This window comes from Colletes gigas, unplaced genomic scaffold (assembly GCF_013123115.1).
Source record: "Colletes gigas isolate AHSC1104 unplaced genomic scaffold, ASM1312311v1 Colletes_gigas_Sc00019, whole genome shotgun sequence".
Classification (NCBI taxonomy): Eukaryota; Metazoa; Arthropoda; class Insecta; order Hymenoptera; family Colletidae; genus Colletes; species Colletes gigas.
The window spans coordinates 5298384-5310909 of record NW_025106648.1 but is presented as its reverse complement, the minus strand read 5'-3'; positions in this window follow the sequence as shown (position 1 = coordinate 5310909).

Here is a 12526-nt window from a genome sequence, read left to right as displayed (position 1 = left end):
TTGTACAATCGAATGAATGTCGTAAATAGTATTCGAATAAAATTTTGCTCATTTCTAGAAGGTGGTTATGTTTTTATCGAACGCATTTTACATTCAATTCAAATTCTTGATCGGGATATTGTACGTGCAGGTTGGGAATCCTTTGGAAGAAAATGGCGAAGGACATGAAGGAAAAATACTTCACCCTAGCTCGCGAAGTGGACGCAGAACACAAGCGGAAGTATCCCGGTATGCACTGTGCCTATAGTCTCTTTTCAACCCTATATGACCTCGTTTTCGCATCTGTAGCGGCTCGTCGGAGTTTATCGATGATGCATGTACGAGGTGTGTAAATTAAGTAATGAAACCGATTTTAAAAAATTTTTTTATTTGAATAGAATTACAATTCAATATTGTCTCCCTCAAAATAACTTCCTTGGGAAGCTATACAGCGCTGGAGACGATTCTTTCAATCCTCATAGCAGTGCTAGAACTCGGATACTGGTATAGCCTTCAGCTAGTCGGTTAAAGCCGCTTCAATGTTTTCGAGTGTCCCAAAATGACGTCCCTTGGGGTGATTTTTCAATCTCGGGAAGAGGAAAAAATCACAAGGACTCAAGTCGGGCGAATAAAGAGGCTGAGGAGCCACAGGAATGTTTTTACTGGCCAAAGACTCATTTATTGAAATTGCTGTGTTACAAGGCGCATTGTCGTGATGCAACGCCCAGTTGTTCTTGATGTTTGGCCTCACACGCATGACCCTTTTTCGAAGTTTTTCCAGAACCTCTCGTTAAAAGTGTTGATTGACCGTTTGGCCTTGAGGCACAATCTGTTTGTAGACGATTCCCTGGCTGCCGAAAAAGCAAATCAGCATGACTTTTGACTCATTTTTAGAATGCACTAAAAACAACTGTTTTACGAAAACAATTGCTACGGACAACCAAGTGGCTCTAGCGGGTACAAACTTGTATCGAAGGCGTATCACATGTTCACCTATCGTCTCTCCAAGTCCCGTGTCCCAAATATTGACAGATCGAACGCCATGTTGCCAGACTCATTACTTAATTTACACACCTCGTATGTTTATGGTATGCGTTCGGTAGGTGCACAATAGCTCGTCGTATCCTAATAAACACAAGAGAAAGAGCAGAGCCTCGACGGACACAACTGTGGAATTGAACAATTTAAATCACGTCTGCTGTCTTGAATCATTGTGCTCCTTATTTGCAATAACTTAACAAACCTTTCGGTAGCTCTGCTCGTGAGTCAAAATAATTTTACCAATTACGAGGGTAACAATAATTCCATAAAATTAGTAATTCAAGTAATCCTTTCTTTTTTTCTGCGTGGTAATTGTCTCTTAATTCTAATAAAAACAGAATTAAACAATAAATATTAGTGCAATATAGGTAATTCTCGATTTCTGAACTTTCGATTTACGAACATTCGCTATAATGAATCGTCAATAGTTATTTACAAAACATAATGCCAATTGCATAGACGAAAAAACTGTAAGATTGAACTAAATAAAAAGGTAAAAAGAGTATTTATTACAATAGTTATTAGAAAATTATTATATGATAAAACTAAAAAATTGTACTTGGCAAATAATATAATATAATAAAATGTATATGGGGTGTTTGGCCATCCCTGGGAAAAATTTTAATGGGAGATTCTAGAGGCCAAAATAAGATGAAAATCAAAAATATCAATTTCTTGATTGAGGCTTCGTTAAAAAGTTAATAAAAAATTAAATTAAAAAATTGCAAATCGTTCTGGAAAAAATATTTTCAGTTGCAGGGGTCAATTACAAGCATTTTTGATAAAAAGACATACCCCCGAAATCCTACGCAGTTTCGAGAAAAAAAAATCCCTGCCGAAAATATAGTTTCTGGCCAGAAATGTCTGCCCGAATTTTCATGCGAATATTTAAAACATCCTAACTTCTGAACGGATTGGAGGATTTTAATGTTTCAAACGGCAAACAACGCGTATTTTGGCGAAAAATATGTAGAAATTCTAACAATATTGAAAAAGTTGTTCCTTGACCCCGTAAAATGAGAAAAACCCCATAAAAATGGTCCAATTTTCAAAAAGCCATAACTCCTACGATAGTGAATATACTTCACTGAAACTTTTTTCTGTAGTAGAGCTCATGGATACCTACAAAAAAGTATTAGACAACTTTTCTGTAGGACGTCACACAAATTTATTAAAAATGAAAAACAAATTTTTAAGAAAAATAGTTGCCTAAATTTTTCAGCGAAAATAAAAATTTCAAATCGTTCTGGAAAAATTATTTTCGTTTGCGGGGGTCAATTGCAATAATTTTTAGTCACTGGACATATCCCCGAAATCCTACGCACTTTCGAGGAAAAAATTCGAATAGGTGCAGAAATTTTCGACAAAAAAAAATTTTTCAAATCGTTGTAAAAAAATTATTTTCGATTGCGCGGGTCAATTACAATCAAAAAAATTTCTTACCGAAAATGTAATTAGGTGCCTAAATTCGACGAAAAAACAAAATTCAAATCGTTCTGGAAAAATTATTTTCGGTTGTGGGGGTCAATTACAATTATTTTTTGTGAATAAAGATACCCCCGAAATCCTGCGCATTTTCGAGAAAAAAATTCAATACGGGCGGAACTTTAAACATTAATAACTTTTTAACAAAGCCTCCATCAACAAATTGATATTCTTGATTTTCGTCTTATTTTGGCCTCTAGAATCCCCCATTAAAATTTTTCCCAGGGGTGGCCGAACACCCTGTATAATATAATATACATAATATAAAATATATAAAATAATATATAAAAGTAATCTTGCTAGTTTAAAAATAAGGATTTGCTCGCAGTGGTGAATAAAAAGTGTGGACTACGAGAGCTTGTGCCCTGTTCTCCCCTATCGATCAGAAAAATCTGATTTTCTACGTATTTTATCAAGAATCGTTGACATTTTTTAATAACGTGCAAAAAACGTAAATATTTGCACGAATGTTTCATTGTTATTATTTGTAGGGATCAAATTTTCAAGTACTCGAATCTTTTTCCGATTTTTAGTTAACCTTTGACTTTTTCTAAATTCGCCTCATTCAAGGATAGACAATAAGCATAAAGAATAATGGTATGAAGCAGAACTCGTTCGTAAATCGGAAGTTAAATAATTAAGTAATTCTTTGGACAGAAAACTAAATCGTAATAAATAATTTGTTGACACAAATATAGACAAGATTTATGCCATTAAATTTTGTATATAATGTGCTATATGTGCTTTACGACACGAGTCGATTTTTTTGAATTAGTTCTCGAGTTATTTATCGATAAAAATCGTGGGTGAAAGGTCCATTTTTGGTTTAAACAGTTATAACTTCTATTTCGAAGTTCAAAAAAATCGCCTGCCAACCAATAGAGAATGTTGTTGAAAATATGTATACTAAATTTTATTAAATCCGGTTGAATGGTTTTTGAATTATCACGCTCACCAGCGTACCGTACGTGGTTCGGAATAACGCCATTTTCTCCGTTATAAATAAACATAGACATTTGATGAAAGCATAGAAATGCTTTATAAATGGTAAACAGATCATTTCGACCAAATGCACACATTTTTTGTACAACTTTCGTGAAAACACTGCTCATTTAGGGTCCGTAAAGGTGGTGTAACCCCTTAAGTCCGTACAACATACGGTCAAAGCTAAAAGTACCAAACTGTTTAACGCGTACGACAAACGGTTCAGTGAAACTTTTAAGTTTTCATGGTAGGCGGACAGGATAAAACGCTAAAGCTCTAAAATCTTGGTTCTTTAAACGAATATACAATATTTGTGAAGACAGAAAATATGAAAAATATGTTTCATCGTTTCATAATTCCAATTATTAAGAATTCATTTGCTCTACATTAATAAAACCGAAGGATCAAAAATTCATTTTTAATTTTGATACACACTACTGATTTACCAGGCACCAGTTAGAAAATGGTAGACCACTCGTAATTTCAGTATTATTACATTTGATAGAAAGACATTTTGTTACAAATTAATTCTTTGACAGTGACAAAATAAATTCCGAGAAACTGTGTGTTGTTTGTCCATTTAGATGTAATGACGGAGAGAAAAAATAAGAAAAGACACAATATCTCTCTTTAAAAAGTGCCAACAAATATTTATATAATATTTATAAAATACAATTGTCTGATCGATCTGATTGTAAAATTTAAAAAATGTTATACTTCAAGTGTTCCAAAACATCGATCAGGATCGACAAATAAACTATCGGAATTCATAAATCGGAATATTTGCAGAAGTATTTAAAGATAAAATGTTGTGCAAATACAACGAATATTAAGAACTTTTAATAATATAAATATTAGTTCGAAAATTGTTTAGCAAGCTTTAGGGAATTTTAGGGAAGTTCAATTGACATGAAAGGATGGAGTAAAGTGAAAAAAATAATATTCACAGCAAAATACATGACAATGCGATTAGAATTTGCAAAAAACTACAAAAGATTATAATGAAGAATTTTGGGCAAGTGTTATCTGAATCAATGAAACGAAAACCAATAGGTTTGGATCAGATTACAAAAAAGGAATTTGGAAAGGAACAAAAGAAAAATTATAATTAGACGAGTTCGTCTTATTTACAAGTTTGGAGGAAGAAGTATACTGTGATCTGGGGATGCAAGATGGCTGAAGATGTTAAAAACATTTACAGAATAGACGGTCAATTACTATGATAATACATATTTTGAAACATCATTAAAACAATAGTGCTGGAAGATGGTGTAAAGGAATTGTTAATATTATTTTCCAACAATATATTACAAATAATCTTCTAATCCTAACTCCATTAAACACTTATGAGGTACGTTAAAAAGATCAGTAGCAGATTGCAATTTCGTTACTAAAAATCTTGACGAATTATGAAGACATGTTAAAATAAAACAGGTGAACATTGCAGAAAAATATAGCAAAATATTAATAAGCAGTATGCCATGACGGATCGAAGCAGTTTAAGAAGAAAAAGGTGGTTACACCAAATGTTAAATAGTAAATAATTTATCTCAAATAATTGTTCATATCCATGTGCTATGTATTAACTATATGTTCTTTTTTTAAATAAAATGTAATGCTACTTAAAAAATGACGTTATTACTTGATTTATAACATTCATTGTTTACACCTATTCAGAGTTTTGTACTTTTAAGGAATGCAATGTGACTCTATATTAAAAAAAATGGAGTAGTCACTTTTTAAACCATATCTTATAATTTTATTAAGCACCGAAAGGGTTCAATCAATAATATGTGAAAGAATTTGTGACGTACTGTATACATATAAAATGAATAGTCATTTTTTAAACCATATCTTATAATTTTATTAAGCAGCAACAGGGTTAAATCAAGAATATGTGAAAGAATTTGTGATATACTGTATGTAAAAGGAATAATCATTTTTTAAACCATATTTTATAATTTTATTAAGCACCGAAAGGGTTAAATCAAGAATATGTGAAAAAATATGTTTGTTACTGTATATAAAAGGAATAGTCATTTTTTAAACCATATCTTACAATTTTATTAAGCAGCGAAAGAGTTAAATCAAGAATACGTGAACGAATTTGCGAGTTACTGTATATAAAAGGGTTAGTCAAGTCAAGATTAGAAAAGTCATTTTTTAAACCTTATCTTATAATTTTATTAATCAGCAGAAGGGTTAAATCAAGAACGCGTGAACGAATTTGTGAGTTACTGTATAGAACACATCAAATTCTAATCATAAAGGAAATAGATCCATTTTGAATGAAATTTTACAATTTTATTAAGCTGCGAAAGGGTTGAATCGTTTGTAATAAAAGTTATTATTTCTATTACAAAGTATCCATTCAGTATGGTAAAAGAAAATGTATACGCGATAAGAGAATGATTGTCTAATTGCGTAAAGGCGAGATACAGCCGAAAGCTGCTTTGAAACCTAACCTCGGTTACCGGGAACGTAGCCCCCGGTGAAATACGGCTGACGTGGCAAGCGAAGGCGTTAAGTTTGGCACGATCTCTTTCGTACACCCCGTAGATAGAGCCGTTGGAATAATCGGGAGCGGTATTGCATAATTGGGCCGATTTGACGATCGACGATGTTCCGTGGGTATTAAGAGCGCGGTTCTATAGATTTTGTAGCGGGTTAGGCTGTTAGCTCGCGGAGGACATTTAGTCGCGTGAATGCTCAGTAACGCGCGGGATACATGAGGAATAATCGCGCTTGTCGGTGGGTGTAGGTAGTAGGTAGGTAGGTAGAGCGCGGTCGTGTATCGGGCAGGTTCCTAGAGTCGCGTCGCAATCAATACCTCCGGTCCCTACTGTTCCCTCCCGCGCGTTCCCCGTCACTCACCCGAGAATATTTCTCCGCTTGCCACCCTGTGCCCTGTACCTCGACCCGCAAAACTCGTATCGCTCCGCCGTCCCACCCGCAAATCGACGAGCTGTAATCGCATTTTAGCTCCCCCGTGATCGCCGTCTCTTCTACGTCGGCTAATAACGGAATTCAGCCCATGAACAAAAAAGTAAAACTAGCAATGCACACCGAGTCCACCAGTCGACAAAAGTAACAAAATTCAAGCCTACGTTTTACAAATTTTTATATCTTAACACTGGAGCCAGCAAAGCGGACAAAATTACCATTTTGTAATTTGTAATAAAAATTTTTAAAAATTTACTCGTCTAGCAGAGTTCACCAATTGACAATGAACACAAAATTCAAGTCTACGTTTTAAAACTTTTTATATCTTAACATTGGAGCTACCAAAGCGGTCAAAATTACCATTTAGTAATTTCTAATAAAAATTTTTTTAAATTTACTCGTCTAGCAAAGCACACTGAATCCACCAATTGACAAAGAACACAAAATTCAAGTCTACGTTTTAAAACTTTTTATATCATAACACTGGAATTACCAAGGCGTTCAAAATTACCATTTTTTAATTTCTAATAAAAATTTTTAAAAATTTACTCGTCTAGCAATGCACATCGAGTCCACCGATTGACAAAAGTAACAAAATTCAAGTCTACGTTTTAAAAACTCTTATACCTTAACACTGGAACTACCGAAGCGGTCAAAATTACCATTTTGTAATTTCTAATAAAAATTTTTTAAAATTTACTCGTCTAGCAAAGCACACTGAATCCACCAATTGACAAAGAACACAAAATTCAAGTCTACGTTTTAAAACTTTATATATCTTAACATTGGAGCTACCAAAGCGGTCAAAATTACCATTTAGTAATTTCTAATAAAAATTTTTTTAAATTTACACGTCTAGCAAAGCATACTGAATCCACCAATTGACAAAGAACACAAAATTCAAGTCTACGTTTTAAAACTTTTTATATCATAACACTGGAATTACCAAGGCGTTCAAAATTACCATTTTTTAATTTCTAATAAAAATTTTTAAAAATTTACTCGTCTAGCAATGCACATCGAGTCCACCGATTGACAAAAGTAACAAAATTTAAGTCTACGTTTTAAAAACTCTTATACCTTAACACTGGAACTACCAAAGCGGTCAAAATTACCATTTTGTAATTTCTAATAAAAATTTTTAAAAATGTAATCGACTAGCAATACACATCGAGTCCACCGATTGACAAAAGTAACAAAATTCAAGCCTACGTTTTAAAACTTTTTATATCTTAACATTGGAGCTACCAAAGCGGTCAAAATTACCATTTAGTAATTTCTAATAAAAATTTTTTTAAATTTACTCGTCTAGCAAAGCACACTGAATCCACCAATTGACAAAGAACACAAAATTCAAGTCTACGTTTTAAAACTTTTTATATCATAACACTGGAGCTATCAAAGCGCTCAAAATTACCATTTCGTAATTTCTAATAAAAATTTTTAAAAATTTACTCGATTGGACTTTTGAAAATTTATCATCGTTTTCTACTAAGAAAATGAACAAACACTTGTTTCGATTGCATTATACATTTCTTGGCGCATCTATCGTTTGAATCTCTTTAGTACAAATAAGTGCACTATAATTGTCGGTAGTTCTGGTGTTAACAAGCAATTGTCAGACCAAAATCGTCAAATTTCCTGTTAGATCGAAACTTAGATTATAGACAATCGGAACACCTTTATAGAAAACATTGCAAGTGCCAAGAATCTAATTTTTTAGTAGGAAGAAAAAACATAATAATAACATAATAAAATTTGATTTATTTTAATCGTTACGCGTCACTACACCTAGAATAATCTAAACAGATTAAAATTTTTTAAATTTCTTATATTGTTCCTGGTGTGGAAATTAATATCGCGATTTAAGGCGAGTATTATATTCGAAAATCGACAAATAGATTTTTTTCAAATACGAAAACCGTTGGAATAGAAAAGAATTTTACTTTTCTTTACCGTTGGACGTTGCTTTCACTAGAGTTGTTTTTGCAATGGTCACTCCAAGAATACAGAAGTAGAATCGTTGCAGGTCCAGTATTGGGGAAGTAAATCTCTTGTAGCCATTTTTTTAAATGATCAGAAAATTTTCCTGATTTTGATGCTAAAAGAAAATGTTATCAGGACGAAATAAATTTTGATCTACGATTATAAACATTTGACAGTTTGCTCTAGGCTATACATGGTTTTACGTTGGCTAAAAATGCATTACATTTCGAATGCACATCCTCTTCTCAATTTGCTGCATTCTGGACACTATCCCATGCTTTGTCTTAAAATTTGTTATCCATGTACACCGATTTCAAATGTTGGTAAATTTTCTTTGTCTTTTGCTTGCAAAGCCCATCAACGCAGATCAACGTACAATTGTACTTAACTATCGATCTTCCATGAATTTATTACATTAAATCGTTTTAACTCACTGCTGTTCCAATATTCCAACAACTTTCCTTTTGTACTCGAAAGTAATAAATTCTTCATTGTGTCCACAAATAAATTCTATTTCGTAAATATTGTCAGAATTCGATCTATTCTCTTCATCTTCGTCTAGCCAATCCAAATCAACATCCTGAATTTCCTCTTCAACAATAAAAGCAGTATCTCCAACGTTTCTTATAATTAAATGAACGAAAACTTCTTTCAAATTTTCTTTAGCTCTATTAATAGGTGTCGAATGTTAGTCCCATGAACTAAAGGTAGCTGAAAGTAGAATTATGACGTTTATAGGATTATCTTTATAGTAATAGATGCTCTGAGCTTACGTAAACTTCTAATATTGTTATCAAACCCAAATCACTAATATTCCGATTAAAAAGCCACTACTTTATCCACTTGTTCCTTTTTCTTTTTCTTTCAAATAATAATTCGTCAGCAAGGCTAATAATAGTAATATTCCTTTCCATTCTATTTATTATCGTGTCGTAGCAAAACACATAGTGTACCCAACGAATCGTATCACAGACAGAAATGTTGAGGAACGTCAACTTTCGTCACTAATTGGCACGCGTTCCTTCCACGATGAGCAGTAACAGAATTATATTCCTCTCATTTCTTAAGGCGATAAAATGACAGGAAAAACTGAAGCGATAGTCAACAGGAAAATTTTCAAGTTAGTGAGTAACGACGTGATTGAAATCCCTTTGAGTTTCTCTAACGAAATCTTGACAAGGTGACACGTTTTCCTTGCGAAAAGAACGCTAGTGTATAGAGCGCTAATATCTCCTAAATGAGGCGTTTGCGAGCACACTTTCAAAGGAAATATTTACTTATTTTATGGTCCTACATTCATACTTGGAATCTGGCCATTTAAATCTGAAACACGTTGTATATGAAGCAATAACGTACGGAATACTATGGTGTCCGAATAGTGACCCATTTGCATCATTGGCATATACACGTAATTTTCCTACCCATTATCACCAGAGCGTATACACACATTCGTATTGTAAATTAATAGTGGTGGTCGAGAATAAATCACTGAAATAGTAAGTTTGCAATACTTTTTAAATTATTTTTATTTGGATTCGATAAAAAAAAAATTTGATGATAAGGTTACATTTTTTATTTTTTCGTATGAGACAAATGGGTTAATGAGAATCAGAGTATGTCGGTTAATAACGGAATTTAGCCATTGAAAATGTGCAAAAATGAGTAAATGGGACAAATTCAAAGACGATTAATACCGATACTTTTTAATTCAGGAGTATTACTTTGAAGTATCAAACAGACGTCGAAATAAGTTATCGTTTGTATCATTAGTTTGTACTTGATGACCAAACTGCAGATGTTCATGCAAATACATATTTTTATTAAAAAATAAATACAAAAGTAGGACGTACATTAAAATTTGTTTCGTTATGAGAAGAATTTAAAAATGTATTTTCTGTTTTTTGCATATTTTACATACTGTATACATTTATGCATATTTCAGTTAAATGACATATGTACGAATATATTATATATTTCGTCGATATGTGGTATATTTATCTCTAGCAAGTGTCAGTAATCACGTGTAATTTAAACTATGAGTATGTAGAAGGATAGAATTGTAGTATAACACTACTATTGAATGAGTGATTTAAGTATGCAAATTAATATTTACCGAAAAAATGTCAAGAGTTCAATGTTTCAAGTTTAAAAATATCGACACACTAATTCTTTACTGAGGCTAAATTGTTAAGCATAGAAATAATGGTAATTATAATTTTTTAGTTCATGTTAAGTAATTAAATAGGGTAAGACGTATAAAATATTTTTCACAGTTAATAAAATTTTACAATATTTTATTTGTCGATGTAAAATTACTTTGACCGTTACTAAGAATTACAACGTTGTTCTTAGAAAAAAGTGGGTCTAGTTTTTATCATTTTTGAGTTTCTTGTAAAATGATTAACATCATTTTGTCAGAACATAGTCTTTCACAATTTAACAACCATGTCATTAGTTTCAAATAGATTTATCATGTAATATTTTTATCTATCTATCATTATACAGGGTGTTCGGCCAGCCCTGGGAAAAATTTTAATGGGGGATTCTAGAGGCCAAAATAAGACGAAAATAAGATTAAAAAGTTATTAACAATTAAATTCAAAAATTTCAAATCGTTCTGGAAACATTATTTTCGGATGTGGGGGTCAATTACAATGATTTTTAGTCATTACACATACCCCCGAAATCCTACGCACTTTCGAGAAAAAAATTCCTTACCGAAAATATAAGTTAATGCGTAAATTTTTCGACGAAAAAAAAGAATTTCAAATCGTTCTGGAAAAATTATTTTCGGTTGCGGGGATCAATTCTAATCATTTTTGGTGAATAGACATACCCCCGAAATCTTGCGCATTTTGGAGAAAAAAATTCAGTACGGATGGAACTTTAAACGATAATAACTTTTTAACGGAGCCTCTATCAACAAATTGGTATTCTTGATTTTCGTTTTATTTTTGCCTCTAGAATCCCCCATTAAAATTTTTCCCAAGGGTGGCCGAACACCCTGTATATGATATTCCTTGACCTATTATGAATTATTGAAAAGGGCCCCAAATACATATATGTAGGAAGAAACATTTAGTTTCTTACACAACAAACCAAAAACAACTTGTTTATTTTATCAAAAATGTTACAATAGTTTGGATTATTTCCTACACGATAAAAAAATACTTGTTTATTTATCATATTCTTTTGTGTACATAAACATATATTGCATGCATAAACATTCGTAGATTATTGACAACATTTCAGCAGATTCGTTTTTGTACCATTTGATATTGTCGCGTGAATTTGCAATATTATAGTCATAATTGATCTTCCTTTTGATTACGCTTCTGCATTCCGATGAGCCGACATCATTTTGGTGATGTAAATCGACTAACAGCGGAATCTAACTGTTTCAATTAATAGGGAATAATCCATGAATGCTATAGATGAACCGATACAACGGAACGCAAATAGTAATTGCACATTAGACGGATTGATTGTTTTGCTCTTAACCTGATCGTATTCCCTTCCTCGTTGTCATGCTTCCGTAATAATTGATCAAACAGGCGATAAGAGTGCACAATTTTTTACATTGACATAAACATTAATTCGGATGTAAGATTTTTAAGTTATTCGAAACTAATAAGAAAGTTTAAAGAAGAATTTAACAACAGTAGATGAACATTTTAAATATTGAAATCAATTTTGTAGTTGGCACAAATTAGACCATAAATTTTGAAAATTTAAATTGGATTTTATCCGCCTTTATGTTTTCAAGTCATTTGCGTATATAACGGATTTATTATTGATAAATACTTTATTGGTATTATTAACGAAGAGAACAAATAATATAAGTGTAAATGAGTATCTTAAAGAATACCAGGAATAATACACTACGTTTTTGGACCTATGCAAACTATTTTTTTAGAGTACTGAAATTTTGGTTTTTAATAAATAACAATAATAATATTAATATCTAGGTGAGCTTTATGCAATTAACATTAATAAATAAAGTATTGTGACGGTTAGGCTATTGGTGGAAGAGAGCGCCTACTAGTGGACTCATCAATAGACTGCGGATGTTTCTGCATTTGTAAGAAATTTTAGTTCTCAAAAAACT